Source organism: Orycteropus afer, unplaced genomic scaffold, assembly GCF_000298275.1.
Source record: "Orycteropus afer afer isolate SDZICR_OR568_19922 unplaced genomic scaffold, OryAfe1.0 scaffold00330, whole genome shotgun sequence".
NCBI lineage: Eukaryota > Metazoa > Chordata > Mammalia > Tubulidentata > Orycteropodidae > Orycteropus > Orycteropus afer.
Window position 1 is genome coordinate 3,331,822 of NW_006921917.1, and position 14,463 is coordinate 3,346,284.

Sequence of the window (14,463 nt, forward strand, 5' to 3'; positions counted from 1 at the left end):
GTTCCTAGGAGTGAAGTATATGGCAAACCTACTAAATATTTACTTGATGCTCTTTGGAGTCTTTGGCAGGTTGCTATTGGTGAATTGCAACTCAGACCCTTGGGATTTTGGAGCAAAGCTCTGCCATCCTCTGCAGATAACTACTCTCCTTTTGAGAAACAGCTTTTGGTTTATTACTGGTCTTTAGTAGATACTGAATGCCTAACCATGGGCCACCAAGTCACCATGAGGCCTGAGCTGCCCACCATGAACTGGGTGTTGTCTGACCCACAGAGTCATAAAGTTGGACGTGCACAGCAGCACTCCATCATTAAATGGAAGTGGTATATCAGAGATCGGGCTCGAGCAGGACCTGAAGGCACAAATGAGTTGCATGAAGAAGTGGCCCAAATGCCTATGGTTTCCACTCCAGTCACATTATCTTCCCTCTCCCAGTCTGCACCTATGGCCTCATGGGGAGTTCCTTATGATCAGTTGACTGAAGAAGAGAAAACTTGTGCGGGTTTACAGATTGTTCTGTGTGATATGCAGGCACCACTCGAAAGTGGACAGCAGTGGCACTGCAGCCCCTTTCTGGGACTTCTCTGAAGGACAGTGGTGAAGGGAAATCCTCCCAATGGGGAGAACTTTGAGTCATGCACCTGGCTATTCACTTTGCATGGAACAAGAAATGGCCAGATGTATAATTGTATATAATTCATGGGCTGTGGCCAATGGCTTGGCCAGATGATCTGGGAGTTGGAAGGAGCATGATTGGAAAATTGGTGACAAGGATATATGGGGAAGAGGTATGTGGATAGATCTTCAGATCAAGAGACTCACTTCACAACAAATGAAGTGCAGCAATGGGCCTATGCTCATGGAATTCACTGATCTTACCATGTTCCCCATCATCCTAAAGCAGCTGGCTTGATAGAACAATGGAATGTCCTACTAAAAACATAATTACAGTGGCAGCTAGGTGGCAATACCTTGAAGGGTTGGGGCAATGTTCTCCAGGAGGCTGTATATGCTCTAACCCAGTGTCCAATATAGGTGCTGTTTCTCCAATAGCCAGGATTCATGGGTCCAGGAACCAAGGGATGGAAACAGGAGTGGTACCACTCACTATTACCCCTAGAGACCCACTCAAAAATTTTTTGCTTCCTGTCCCTACTACCCTATACTCTGTGGGTCTGGAAATCTTAGTCCCAAAGGGAGGAATACTCCCACCTGGAGACACAGTACTGATTGCATTGAACTGGAAGTTAAGAATGCCATACAGCCATTTTTGCTTCCTCATGCCCCTGGATCAACAGACAAAGAAGGGCGTTACTGTACTATCTGGTGTGATAGTTCCTGATTACCAAGGGAATATTGGATTGACATCACATAATGGAAGTAAAGAAGAAGATGTCTGGAATACAGGAAATTCTTTAGGACATCTCTTAGTTTTACAATGCCCTATGATTAAAGTCAATGGAAAATTGCAGCAACTCAATTCTGATATGACTACTAATGGCCCAGACCCCTCAGGAAGGAAGGTTTGGGTCACTCCACCAGGCAAAGAACCATGACCAGCTGAAGTGGTTGCTGAGGGCAAGGGAAATACAGAATGGGTGGTGGAAGAAGGTAGTTCTGAATATCAGCTATGACCATGTGACCAGTTGCAGAAACGAGGACTGTGATTATTCTATTTCTTCACTGTATATGTGCATTACATATTTTTGTTTCCTTTTGTTATAAACTATGAAATGTGAACAGGATTAATGCATTTCAGTTGTACACATGTTAGTTTATCATGTTGTTGTTGTTATGTGCCATCGAGTTGGACCCAACTCATAGCGACCCCTCCTTGGGTTTTTGAGGCAGTATCACTACGAAAGTAGATTGCCCCATCTTCTTTCCAAGGAGTGGCTGGTGGGTTTGAACCGCCAGCCTTCTGGTTATCAGTCAAGTGCCTTAGGCACTATGCTACCAGAGCTCCCTAGTGTATCATATTAGGCACAAATATGACTTTATAATTGTCATTATTTCCACCCCAAAGTGGAGGGGAAAGGAAAGCAAAGCCAGGGCATCCAGGAAAGGGTGAGCAAGCAGCAGAGGGATCCAGGTAAGGGGAGGGAGTCAGGCCCCACACCCCCAGGTGGCAGGAAAAGTGGAGGGGAAAGGAAAGGAAAGCCAGGGGGTCCAGGACGGGGTGAGCAAGTGGCAGGGAGCCAGGTAAGGGGAGGGTGGAGAGGTTTCAAACAGCTAAGGGAGACAAACTCGTCTGTCGGGTTGTTATACTGTGGTGGTGTGTTTCTGTGAGCCTTCAGGCTGTGTCGCCAGTGTTTCAAACACCAGTGGGGTTGCACATGGTGCACAGGTTTTGGTGCAGCTTGCAGACTGAGACAGACTAAGGAGAAGGAAGAGGCCATCCATTTCTCAAGAACTGGCCAGGGAAAACCTTATGAATAGCAGAGAAACACTGTCTGTTACATTACTGGGCAACTATATGAATAGCCTGGTAATACTGTCTGATTCAGTGCAGGAGGATGAGCCACTTAGGTTGGAAAGCTCTCAAAATACAACTGAGAAAGAGCTGCATCATCAGAGTAGAACCAGCCTTACTGATATGGATAAAGTAAAGCTTTTGAGACCTCCATTTGCTGCCACGGCACAACTCAAATTGAGGAGAAACAGCCGCAAACATCCATAAATAATTGGAACATGGAGTATGCAAAGTATGGATCTAGGAAGATTGGAAGTTGTCAAAAATGAAACAGAACACATAAAGTTTGATATCTTAGGCATTAGTGAGCTGAAATGGACGGGTTTTGGCTGTTTTGAATCAGACAACCATATAATCTACTATGCCAGGAATGACTATTTGAAGAGGATGGCATGGCATTCATCATCACAAAGGATATTTCAAGATCTGTCCTGAAGTACAATGCTGTCAGTGATAGGGTAATATCCATATGCCTACAAAGAAGACAAGTTAATTCAACTCTTACTCATATTTATGCACCAACCACCAAAGCAAAAGATGAGGAAACTAAAGATTTTTTATCAACTTCCACAGTCTGAAATTGACTGAACATGCAATCAAGATGTGTTAATTATCACTGATGACTGGAATGCAAAAGTTGGAAACAAAGAAGAATCACCAGTAGTTGGAAAATTTGACCTTGATGACAGAAATAATGCTGGAGATCACATGATAGAATTTTTCAAGACCAATGACTTATTCATTGCAAATACCTTTTTTCCAACAACACAAATGGCAGCTATACATGTGGACTTCACCAGATGTAATACACAGGGATCAAATTGACTACATCTGTGGCAAGAGGTAATGGAAAACTCAATATCTTCAGCCAAAACCAGGTCAGGAGCTGATTGTGGAACAGACCGTCAACTACTCATATGCAAGTTCAACTTGAAGATAAAGACAATTAAAACAAGTCCACAAGAGCCAAAATATGATCTTGAATATTTGTTGTTGTTGTTGTTGTTATGTGCTGTCGAGTTGGACTGGACTCATAGAGACCCCCTCCTTGGGTTTCTGAGGCGGCATCACTACAGAAGTGGATTGCCCACCCTTCCTTCCAAGGAATGGCTGGTGGGTTTGACCAGCCTTCTGGTTAGCAGTCAGGTGCCTTAGGCACTACATTAGATCCTGAATATGTTGTTGTTATGTGCCGTTGAGTCGGACCTGACTCATAGAGACCCCTCCTTGGGTTTCCGAGGAAGTATCACTATGGAAGTAGATTGGCTCATCTTCCTTTTGAGGAGTGGCTGGTGGGTTTGAACTGCCAGCCTTCTGGTTATCAGTCAAGTGCCTTAGGCACTACGCTACCAGAATTCCCAGATCCTCAAAATAACCCTCCTGAATTTAGAGACCATCTAAAGAATAGATTTGATGCATTGAACACCAGTGACCAAAAACTAGAAGAATTGTGGGATGACATCCATGAAGAGAGCAAGAGGTCATTAAAAAGACAAAAAAAAAAAAAAAGACCAAATTGAATGACAGAAGAGACTCTGAAGCTTGTCCTTGAGTGGAGAGTAGCTAAAGCAGATGGAAAACATGACAAGTTGAAAGAGCTGAACAGATTTCAAAGAGCAGCTCGAGCAGACAAAGCCAATTACTATAATGAAATGTGCAAAGATTTGGAGAAAACGAAAAGGGAAGAAAACGCTTGGTACTTCTCAAGCTGAAAGAACTGAGGAAAAAAATTTAAGCCTCGGGTTGCAATATTGAAAGATTCTATGGGAAAAATATTGAATGATGCGGGAAGCATCAAAAGAAGATGGAAGGAATACACAGAGTCACTGTACCAAAAAGAACTGGCAGATCTTCATCCATTTCAGGAGGTGGCATATGGTCAAGAACCAATGATATTGAAGGAATAAGTCAAAGCTGCACTGAAGGAATTGGTGAAGAACAAGGCTCCAAGAATTGACAGAATATCCACTGAGATGTTTCAACAAATGGTTGCCCCACTGGAGGCACTCACTCGGTTATGGCAAGACATTTGGAAGATAGCTACCTGGCCAACTGACTGGAAGAGATCCATATTTGTACCTATTCCAGAGAAAGGTGATCCCACATGTTCTAGTTACCTAGTACTGCTCTGACAAGAATATACCACAAATGGGATGGTGTGAACAAACAGGAGTTTATTCTCTTACAATTTGGAGGCTTTAAATCCAAGTTCAAAGTGCCAGGCTCTAGGGGCTGTGTGAAAGCCCCTCGACCTTGGGCTTCAGCTCTGCCTCTTGGTCCCGGCCTACTGAAGCTAGAAGTATCTCTTCATTCAGGCAGCTACTGGCTGGTGAGGCTAACAAGCCCAAGGTCAACAAATAAAATGGCATAGTTCCGATGTTACCAAACTACATGGCAGGCCATTAATTCAAGTCCATTGTAAGTTGCAAGGTCGGTAGAGCATGGCAGGCTGCCGAACAACGACATGGCTACATGCAGGGTCCAAGTGTGCCATAGACTAGAGACCATATCCAAAGCTGTTTCTTACATACAGGAAGCAGACCACATACCCAAAGCAGCTACTCACTGCTCCAATAGAATCCACCATGGAGTTAATTACCAACCTCATCATGGGGAATAACTACATCCAGCTGCCGAGCCACTCAACCAGGCCCAGCCAAGTTGACACACAGACTTAACCACCACACCACTGAATGTGGAAATTATAGAACAACATCATTAATCATTAATTATAGAACAATATCATAAATTATAGATCAATATCATTATTAATGATATTACATGCAAGTAAAATCTTAACTGAAGATAGTTAAAAAACAGTTGCAGCACTATATTGACAGAGAACTTCCAGAGGTGCAAGCTGGATTCAGAAGAGGATGTGGAACAAGGGATATCATTGCGGATGTCAGATTGATCTTGGTTCAAAGCAAAGAATACCAGAAAGATGTTTACTTGTGTTTTGTTGACTGTGCAAAAGCATTTGATTGTGTGGATCATAACAAATTGTGGATAACATTGAGAAGAATGGGAATTCCAGAACACTTCATTGTACTCATGAGGAATCTATATAAACCAATCTATATGCTGAACGAATAATCTGAGAAGCTGGACGTTATGAAGAAGAACGCAGCATCAAGATTGGAGAAAGAATCATTAACAACATGCGATATGCAGATGACACAATTTTGCTTCCTGAAAGCAAGGATGACTTGAAGCACTTACTGATGAAGATTGAAGAATACAGTCTGCAGTATGGATTACATCTCAATATAAGGAAAACAAAAATCCTCATGACTGAACCAATAAGCAGCATCACGATAAATGGAGAAAAGATTGAAGTTGTCAAAGACCTCACATTGCTTGGTTCTACAATCGATGCCAATGGAAGCAGCAGTTAGGACATCAGACAACATATAGCTCTGGGCAAGTCAGCTGCAAAAGACCTCTTTCAAGTGCTGTGTGCAAAGATGTCTCCTTGAGGACTAAGGTGCATCTGACACGAGGCATGATATTTTCAGTCACCTTATATGCGTGTGAAAGCTGGACAATGAATAAGGAAGACTGAAGAATTGATGCTTCTGAGTTGTGGTACTGGTGACGAATGCTAAAGGTATCATGGACTGCTAAAAGAACTAACAAATCTGTCCCAGAGGAAGTGGAGCCAGAATGCTCCTTGGAAGTGAGAATGGCCAGACTTCATCTAACCTACTTTGGTCATGTTATCAGAAGGGACAATTCCCTGGAGAAGGACGTCATGCTGGTTAAGATGGAGGGTTGATGAAAGAGGGGAAGGCCCCCAATGAGATGGATTGACACAGTGGCTGTGGCGATGCGCTCAAGTATAGTAGGAATCACAGAGCTGGTGCGGGACCAGGTGGTGCGTTCTGCTGTGCATAGAGTCACTGTGAGTCGGAGACAACTCTATGGCACCTAACAACAACAAAAGAGATTATATATGGTTAAGGAGATGTATACAACTGCCAAGTTGACAAAGGGTGGACTGTGATAGGTGGAGTTGTGTGTCAACTTGGCTGGACCACAATCCTGAGTGGTTTAAGAAGTTGTGATGTGAGTTATTCCCATGATGAGATCGGATGTATATGTTTTGAGTAGCCAATCTGTTGGAAAGGAGTTTCCCTAGGGGTGTGGGTTGCTTCCAATATATTTATGGACATCCATGGGAAATGAGACACTCTTCTGTGGATTGGGATCTTGTTGTGCTGCCTACGACTGACTGTCTGTGAGTGAACAACCCATGATTTGGCTTGGTGATCTTGGATTCATCATTCATTGGAGTTAATAACCAGTACACTGCCTGCCAACCTTGAGCTTGTCAGCCCCTGCAGCTGCGTGAGTCAGGAAAAGCCTCCAGCTTAATGTTTGATCCAAGAACTTGGGACTTGCCAGCTTCTATAAGTGTGTGAGCCATTTTCCTAAGATAAAATTTTCTCTCTTTCTGTCTAAATATAAGCTTTACTGGTTTGCTTCTCTAGAGAACTCAGCCTAACACAATGAGATTAGTTGACACAAAGGTTGCAACAATAGGCTCAAGCATAGCAACAATTGTGAGGATAGCACAGGACTGGGCAGTGCTTCATTCTGTTGTTCACGGGGTAGCTTTGAGCAGGAACTGACCAGAAGGCATCTAACAACAACAACATCACTTTTCAGTTTTTTGCAGAATGTCAGAACTGAGGTCAGCAGCTTTCTTCCTCTTTAAAGGGAAAAATTCTGGGAAGACTTTTTCACTTCAACTTTGCTATTGTTGAATTTCACATATCTGATCACCTTGGACATCTGGTCAGTATGTGATATGTCAGGTGTACTGTTGAATAAGATCCCCAAGTGCTTCTCAGACTTCATGTCCATGACAAGCTTCTCCTTCACATGACTTGCCAGGGCACTTATGAACTCATTTTGAGTTTTTGGTGCAAGGCAAGAGACTGAAACTTTAAATTTATGTATATGTGCTCCACTTTAACCTCATTAGGTGCTCTTTAAGAACTAGGTCATATTTTGAAAGTATCTCAGCCATCTGAAGAAAGTTCTCTTTATTCAATGATGATTCATCTTCCTTGTGACCATGGAATGCCAGATTCAACTTGGCAAGAAACAATGTGATATCAAGCAACCTGTGCAAGACATCCTTCCACTTTTTCTTCTCCATTTCCATCAAAGCAATAGTTTCAGCATCAATGGTTTTGTGCAGGCTCAGTCCTGCTGTCAATGTTCCATTTTTCAAGGCAATGTAGGTGCTCTTCAGATGGCTCATTTCAGGCTCAGTTTCTACCACTTCTGAAATGGGAATAATCTATAATCTGAAACGGGGATAACCTATAATGCCACATACAGTGAATAAATCAAAGAGGCTAAGTGGATGCCAGCAAAAGAGGTGAGAGTTAAATCACTCAAAACACTTGCTGGATCCATGCTTCAATATGTCAAAAGGCCAGATGATGGCCAGGGCTCACCAAGACACTACTCATCAGTGTCCAATCGAGAAAGCTAATTCTTCTTTTATTTAACCACTGCACCACCGGGCTCCTACCTAGTAAACCAACCCTAGTAAAAACAACAACAACAACAAAACATCAGACCAGTTGCTGTGGAGTCAGTTCTGACTCATGGTGACCTTATGTGTGTCACAGTAGAACTTTGGAACATAGGGTATTCATTGACTCATTTTTCAGAAGTAGATGCCAGGCCTTTTATGAGAGGCACCCCTGAGTGGATTAAAAAACATTGGTATTAATCAAAATTAGATTTTTTTTTCCCTCCACCCAAGTAATATGAGTCTACCCTCTAATTAGTGGTTTACTCTCCCTTCCTTACACACCCCTGGTAACCATCAAAGATTATTTCTTCTTGTGTGTGTGAAACCCTTTTCTTGAATTTTTATAGCAGTGGTCTCATACAATCTTTGTCCTTTTGTGGCTGACTGCACTCAGCATAATGTCCTCTAAGTTCATCCATATTATGAGATGTTTCACAGATTCATCATTGTTCTTTAATGTTGCGTAGCATTCCATTGTGTGTATGTACCATAGTTTGTTGATCTATCTGATGGGCATTTAGATTGTTTCTAACTTTTTGTAAAGCTGATTCTTCTGATTGAGGTTGTCAAAGAATTCACATTGCTTGGTTCTACAGTTGAGGCCAATGGAAGCAGCAGTCAGAGCATTACTGGGTAGGTCAGCTATGAAGGAAGTCTTTCAAGTGCTGAGGAGCAAGGATGTCTCCTTGAGGACTAAGGTGTGCCTGACACAGGCCATGATATTTCCAATTGCCTCATATGCATGTGAGAGCTGGACAATGAATAAGGAAGACCAAAGAAGAGTTGATGCTTTTGAGTTGTGGTGCTGGCGAAGAATGTGAAAATACCATGGACCGCCAAAAGAACTAACAGATCTGTCCTGGAGGAAGTACAGCCGAGATGTTCCTTGGAAGTGAGGATGGCCAGACTTCGTCTCACCTACTTTGGTCATGTTGTCAGAGGGGACCATTCCCTGGTGAAGGATGTCATGTTTGGTAAGGTGGAGGTCGATGAAAGAGGTGAAGGCCTTCAACGAGATGGACTGACATGGTGGCTGTGACAATGGGCTCAAGTATAGCAAGGATCATGGAGCTGGTGCAGGATTGGGCGGTGTTTTGTTCTGCTGTGCATGGGGTCGCTAAGAGTTGGAAGCGACTTGACAGCACCTAAGAACAACAACAACATTCTTCTGATGCTGGCATGCATTCTGCAGAAGAGCAAAGAGTAGAAATGGCAGAATTTGAGGCAGAAGAGAGAGCGCTGACAGTGACTCTAGCTATGATACTGTAAATGAGAGAGAATCGTCAGCATCTACAACCCAAGGCTGACTCCTATGAGGTGGAGGTCAGACATGCCTCCACCTTCCAACCTTTTTGCCAATTCTCATGTCAGCCATTCTTCCCACAGCACTCTCTGCTTCTCTGCTGGGTTTGTTAATTCATTACAATGGACACACAGAACTCACAGAACATATTTGCAGTTATGAGGTTTATTAGGGAAGTAACAGATTACAATTTAGGATCAGAAATGACTTGAGATACAGTCAGGACACATTCTTTTTGGCTATGTCTGCAGGAATATCTCTTTCTGGTCCTCAGCCTCATGTCCCGAGACCCCTTGGTCTCTGCCCTGCTCTGGCAAGTGTTACAAAGCTCTTCAGCTTGTCAGTAAGTGCCAAGAGGCACCCCACTCTGCTAGTAAGCCTAGGCCCAAAGACACTCAGCTCTAGCTCTGTAGGTTGGCAAAACTAGCTCCACTAGGTGCCCTGAGGCATCCTACTCAGTCAGCAAGCCTCCTACCAAAAGGTGGTCAGCTTTCTTGCTCCATGGACCAGGAAGCCCACTTCACCAGGCTACTGGTTCTGCTCCTGCCATTTTTCTGCCTTTGCTTCTTGCCATCTCTGGTGTTACAGCTTTCTCTCTTTGTGTCTCCTGGGTTGAGGAGGTTCCCAGCACAGGGATTCTGGGTCCAAGGGGTGTATTCCACTTTCATCTCTTCTTCTTGGTAGTAATAAGTTCCCCTATCTGCTTTGGAATTGCCTCTCTTTCAAGGCTTGTGGGATGGCAAAAGTGACACATTCCCTCATTAGGGTTCCATACACCTTATTTGCATGGTCCCACCCCCAGAACAATGCCATGCACCTTATTTGTATTATTAACAAGCTATTCAATCCCCTTGGTGGGCCACAAGTACCTCAGAATTGACTTAAGACTTTTCGGGTGATGTCATGGGGTGACTGTGTTTTGCATGTGGCAAGGCCATGAGTTTTCTGAGGCCAAAGGGTGGCATGTTATGGATTGAATTGTGTCTCCTAAAAAATATGTGTTGTAAATCCTAATGTTACCTGTGGTTATAATCCTGTTTGGGAATGGATTTTCTGTTATGTTAATGAGGCAGGATAAGTGTAGGGTGTATTTTGAATCAATTTCTATCAAGAGACAAAAGGAGCAGATTAGGTCAGCAGAGATGGGGGAAAGATTGATGCTAAGATGCATGGAGAACTCCAAGGAACCAGGAAACAGAAGCTGAAGAGAGAAGGACCTTCCCCCAGAGCCGGTGCCCTGAATTCAGACTTCCAAACTCCTAAACTGTGAGAAAATAAATTTCTGTTTGTTAAAGCCATCCATATGTGGTATTTCTATTATAACTAAAAAAAAACCCAAACTCAATGACGCCAAGTCAGATTCAACTCATAGTGATCCCTCCGTGGATTGCCGGGGCGGTGTTACTACAGAATTAGATTGCCCCTTCTTCCTTCTGAGGAATGGCTGGTGGGTTTGAACCACCACCCCTTCTGGTTAGCAGTCAAATGCCTTAGGCACTATGCTACCAGAGCTCCTATTTCTATTATAGCAGCACTAGATTACTAAGACAGACACACATGGGGACACTGTGAGTCAGAATTGACTCAATGGTAACTGCTCTTTTAATATATGTTTCTCTATATCTATCTATTGATATCTATCAATATATACATGTGGCAGCCAGCCTTCAAGATGCCCTTCAGTTATTCCCACCTTTGGGTATTGATGTTTTGTGTGATCCCTAGGGCACAGGGCGGACCTGTGTAACCAGTAGGATATTGTGAAAATGGTGGAGTGTTATTTCTGAGGTCAGGTCATAAAAGAAGTTGCAGCTCAACCCTAAAGAATGACGTTGAATTGTCAAAACACCACATAACATGGATGAACTTAGAAGATATTATGCTGAGTGAAATAAGTCAATCACAGAAGGACAAATATTTTACTAGTACATTATTATAAAAAGTCAAGGAAAGGTTTATATATGGAAGAAAATTTTCTTTGTTAGTTACCAGGGGAGGGGAGGGAACACTTAGATAGGTAGAGACAAGTATTGATTTGGGTGAAGAGAAGGGCAATGTACCAAATGTGAGTGATCAACACAGTGGGATTGAAGAAGAAGAAGAAGACATAGAGAGGTGCATGGAAGGTACAGACAACAAAGATGAACTCTTTTGCACATACAGTACTGCATTGTCAGTGAAGGCAAACATTGATCTACAGGTGGATAGATAGGTAGACAGGCTGAACTATTAGGTATGTCTATGTAGGGGGGAGTGTGCCCAAGACCATGTATAGGGTTGGCAGACAATGTTTCTACAAGTGTATTTGTATGTTCTGTAAGAATTCTCAGGTATATAGTAGAGCTGACAAGGGACAAGGTTGTAGTCATTTCTTGGTTGCAGCCAGCTACCCAGAGGGAGCAAGTAGTTGCATCTGTGGACTTGGGACCATAGTCCCAGGGGATATCAAGCTCAATAGGCATAACATACTACACAAAAACATTGTTCCACACCCTACTTTGGCAAGTTGCAATGATGTGTCTCTCCTAGTCCAGAGCAAAGAAGGATGAAGAAAACCAAAGATACATGGAAACAGTTAATCCAAGCGACTGGTACACCATGCGATCCTCAGTCTCTACGATTATGAGACTAGAAGAACTAGATGGTGCCCGGCTACTACTGTCAATCACTTAGAGAGGGATCTATGTAGGAGGGATCTATGTAGGAGATCCTGGATAGAGTGGGAGAATAATGTGGAACAAAACTAAAAATCATTAAATAGATAGATAGATAGATAAGGGACCAGGTTTGCTGGTCTGGTAGAGCCTGATGGAACCACTGAGACTATGGCCCCTAGCTGCCATTCAGGTCTGGAATTGAACCTACTCCTGTGGCTTCTAGCCAAACAAAAGATAGGCATATCAGCTGAATATTTACATCAGGTAGATACACTCCTTGGAGAGATCAATCATGGGAGAACAGAAGGGAAGTGTGTGCACAGGGAGAAGTCTCAGGGGGCAGGAGTGCATAGAGGGATGGACACAGGGAAGAGGTAACTATTGGGAGGAAGTGGAAGTGGAGCTATTGGATTGTGGGAAATTTCAGTCAACGTCATGAGGCAAAGTGTGTGTGAGCTGCTGTGTGGAAAGTGGATTTGCTCTGTAAACTTTCACCCAAATCACAATAAATGAAAAAAAAAAAAAAAAAAAAGAAGAAGTTGCAGCTCACCTCTTCTCCTTGATTTCAGTCCCGTTAGACCCTGAGCATAGAACCCAGTTTGAGCCACACTGGACTTCTGACCTAGAGAATTGTGAGCTAATAAATGAGTGTTATTTTCAGCCACTAAGTTTATGTTGTTGTTGTTAGGTGTCATCAAGTTCGGACTCCTAGTGACCACATGTGCAACAGAGTGAAACACTGCCCTGTCTTGTGCCAGCCTCACAATTGTTGCCGTGCTGGGGCCCATCACCACAGCCAGTGTGCCAATCCATCTCACTGAGGGTCTTCCTCTTTTTTGCTGACTCTACTTTACCAAGCATGACATCTTTTCCAGGGATTAGTCCCATCTGACAACATGAACAAAGTGTGAGAGATGAAGTCTGGACATTCTTGCTTCTAAGGCGCATTCTGGCTGTACTTCCTCTTCCTCTATCCTCCAAAAGAGATTTGTTTGTTCTTCTCGCAGTCTGTCGTATTCCTCACCAACACCACAATTCAAATGCATCAATTCTTTTGCAGTCTTCCTTAATCATTGTCCAGTTCTCACATGCATATGAAGCTATTAAAAATACCATGGCTTGGGTCAGGTGCTCTTAGTCTTCAAAGTGACAGCTTTGTTCTTTAACACTTTGAAGAAGTCTTCTGTAGCAGATCTGCCCAGTGCAGTATGTTTGATTTCTTCACTGCTGCTTCCATGGGCATTGATAGTGGATTCAAGTAAAATGAAATCCTTGGCAACTTCAATCTTTTCTCCATTTATCATGATTTAGTTTATTGGTCCAGTTGTGAAGATTTTTGTTTTCTTTCTGTTTGCACTGTAATCCACACCAAAGGCTGCAGTCTTTTATTTTCATCAGTAAGTGCTTAAGTCTTCTGCACTTTAAGCAAGCAAAGTTGTGTCATTGTGGGTTGTTAATGAGTCTTCCTTCAATCCTGATGCCACATTCTTCTTCATATAGTCCAGCTTCTCAGATTATTTGCTCAGCGTACAGATTGAGTAAGTGTGGTGAGAGGATACTAAATTCATAGTCATTTGTTACTCGGCAATAGAAAATGAGTACAGGAGCTCTGTCCCTGAAGACTTTGCAAAATCCCAGGTGTGCATTGTTAAAGGAATAAATGTGAAGGGCGGTGTGTTCTCAGAGTGCATACATCTACCATCACTGAGGACATAGTTTTGCTTTAGCTCATTTTTTGTGTTTCCCAGTATTATCTCCGGTGGTTTACAGAAGCCTTTCTTGTAAATTGGCAGCTGGAGGTAGTATGCTGTTTGTTTGACTTTCTTTCCAAGGTTTTATCACCTCCAACTCCCACCCTAAAGTTACTGGCTCGGAAGGGTGTCTTTCAGCCCTAGTCCATACATTGCTCCCTAACCACTGAACTTGGGGGAACATGATTACAGGGTGGTGGTGGTGGTTGTAAGGAGCTCTGGTGGCGCAGTGCCTAAGGCATTTGACTGCTAATCAGAAACTTGGTGCTTCTCTGTGGAAGGAAGATGAGCCAATCTACTTCTGTAAAGATTTACCGCCTGGGGGGAGGGCAGCCTATGAGTCGCAAGCAAGTCAGTGGCAGTAAGTCAGTGGCCGTGGCGGGTTTGGCGGTGGTTGTTAGTTGCCTGTGACGTGGATTCTGACTCGTGGAGACCCCTGTGTTACAGAGTAGGACTGCCGCATAGCGTTTTCTTAGCTGTAATCCTAGCAGAAGCACACCACCAGGCCTACCTTGTGCCGTGTCACTGGGTGGCTTCAAACCACCAAACTTCCTGTTATCAGTAGAGTGCTAACCGTTTGCCCCACTTAAGGACCTGGTTATAGCATGCAGACCAGATTTCAAGTTTCCTATTCCAGTATAACCTTCAAACAGAAAAAGTACAGTTTGGAAGTGGACAGCCCTCTGTAATTTTACAAACAAAACTCACTCGGGGACGCAGCATCT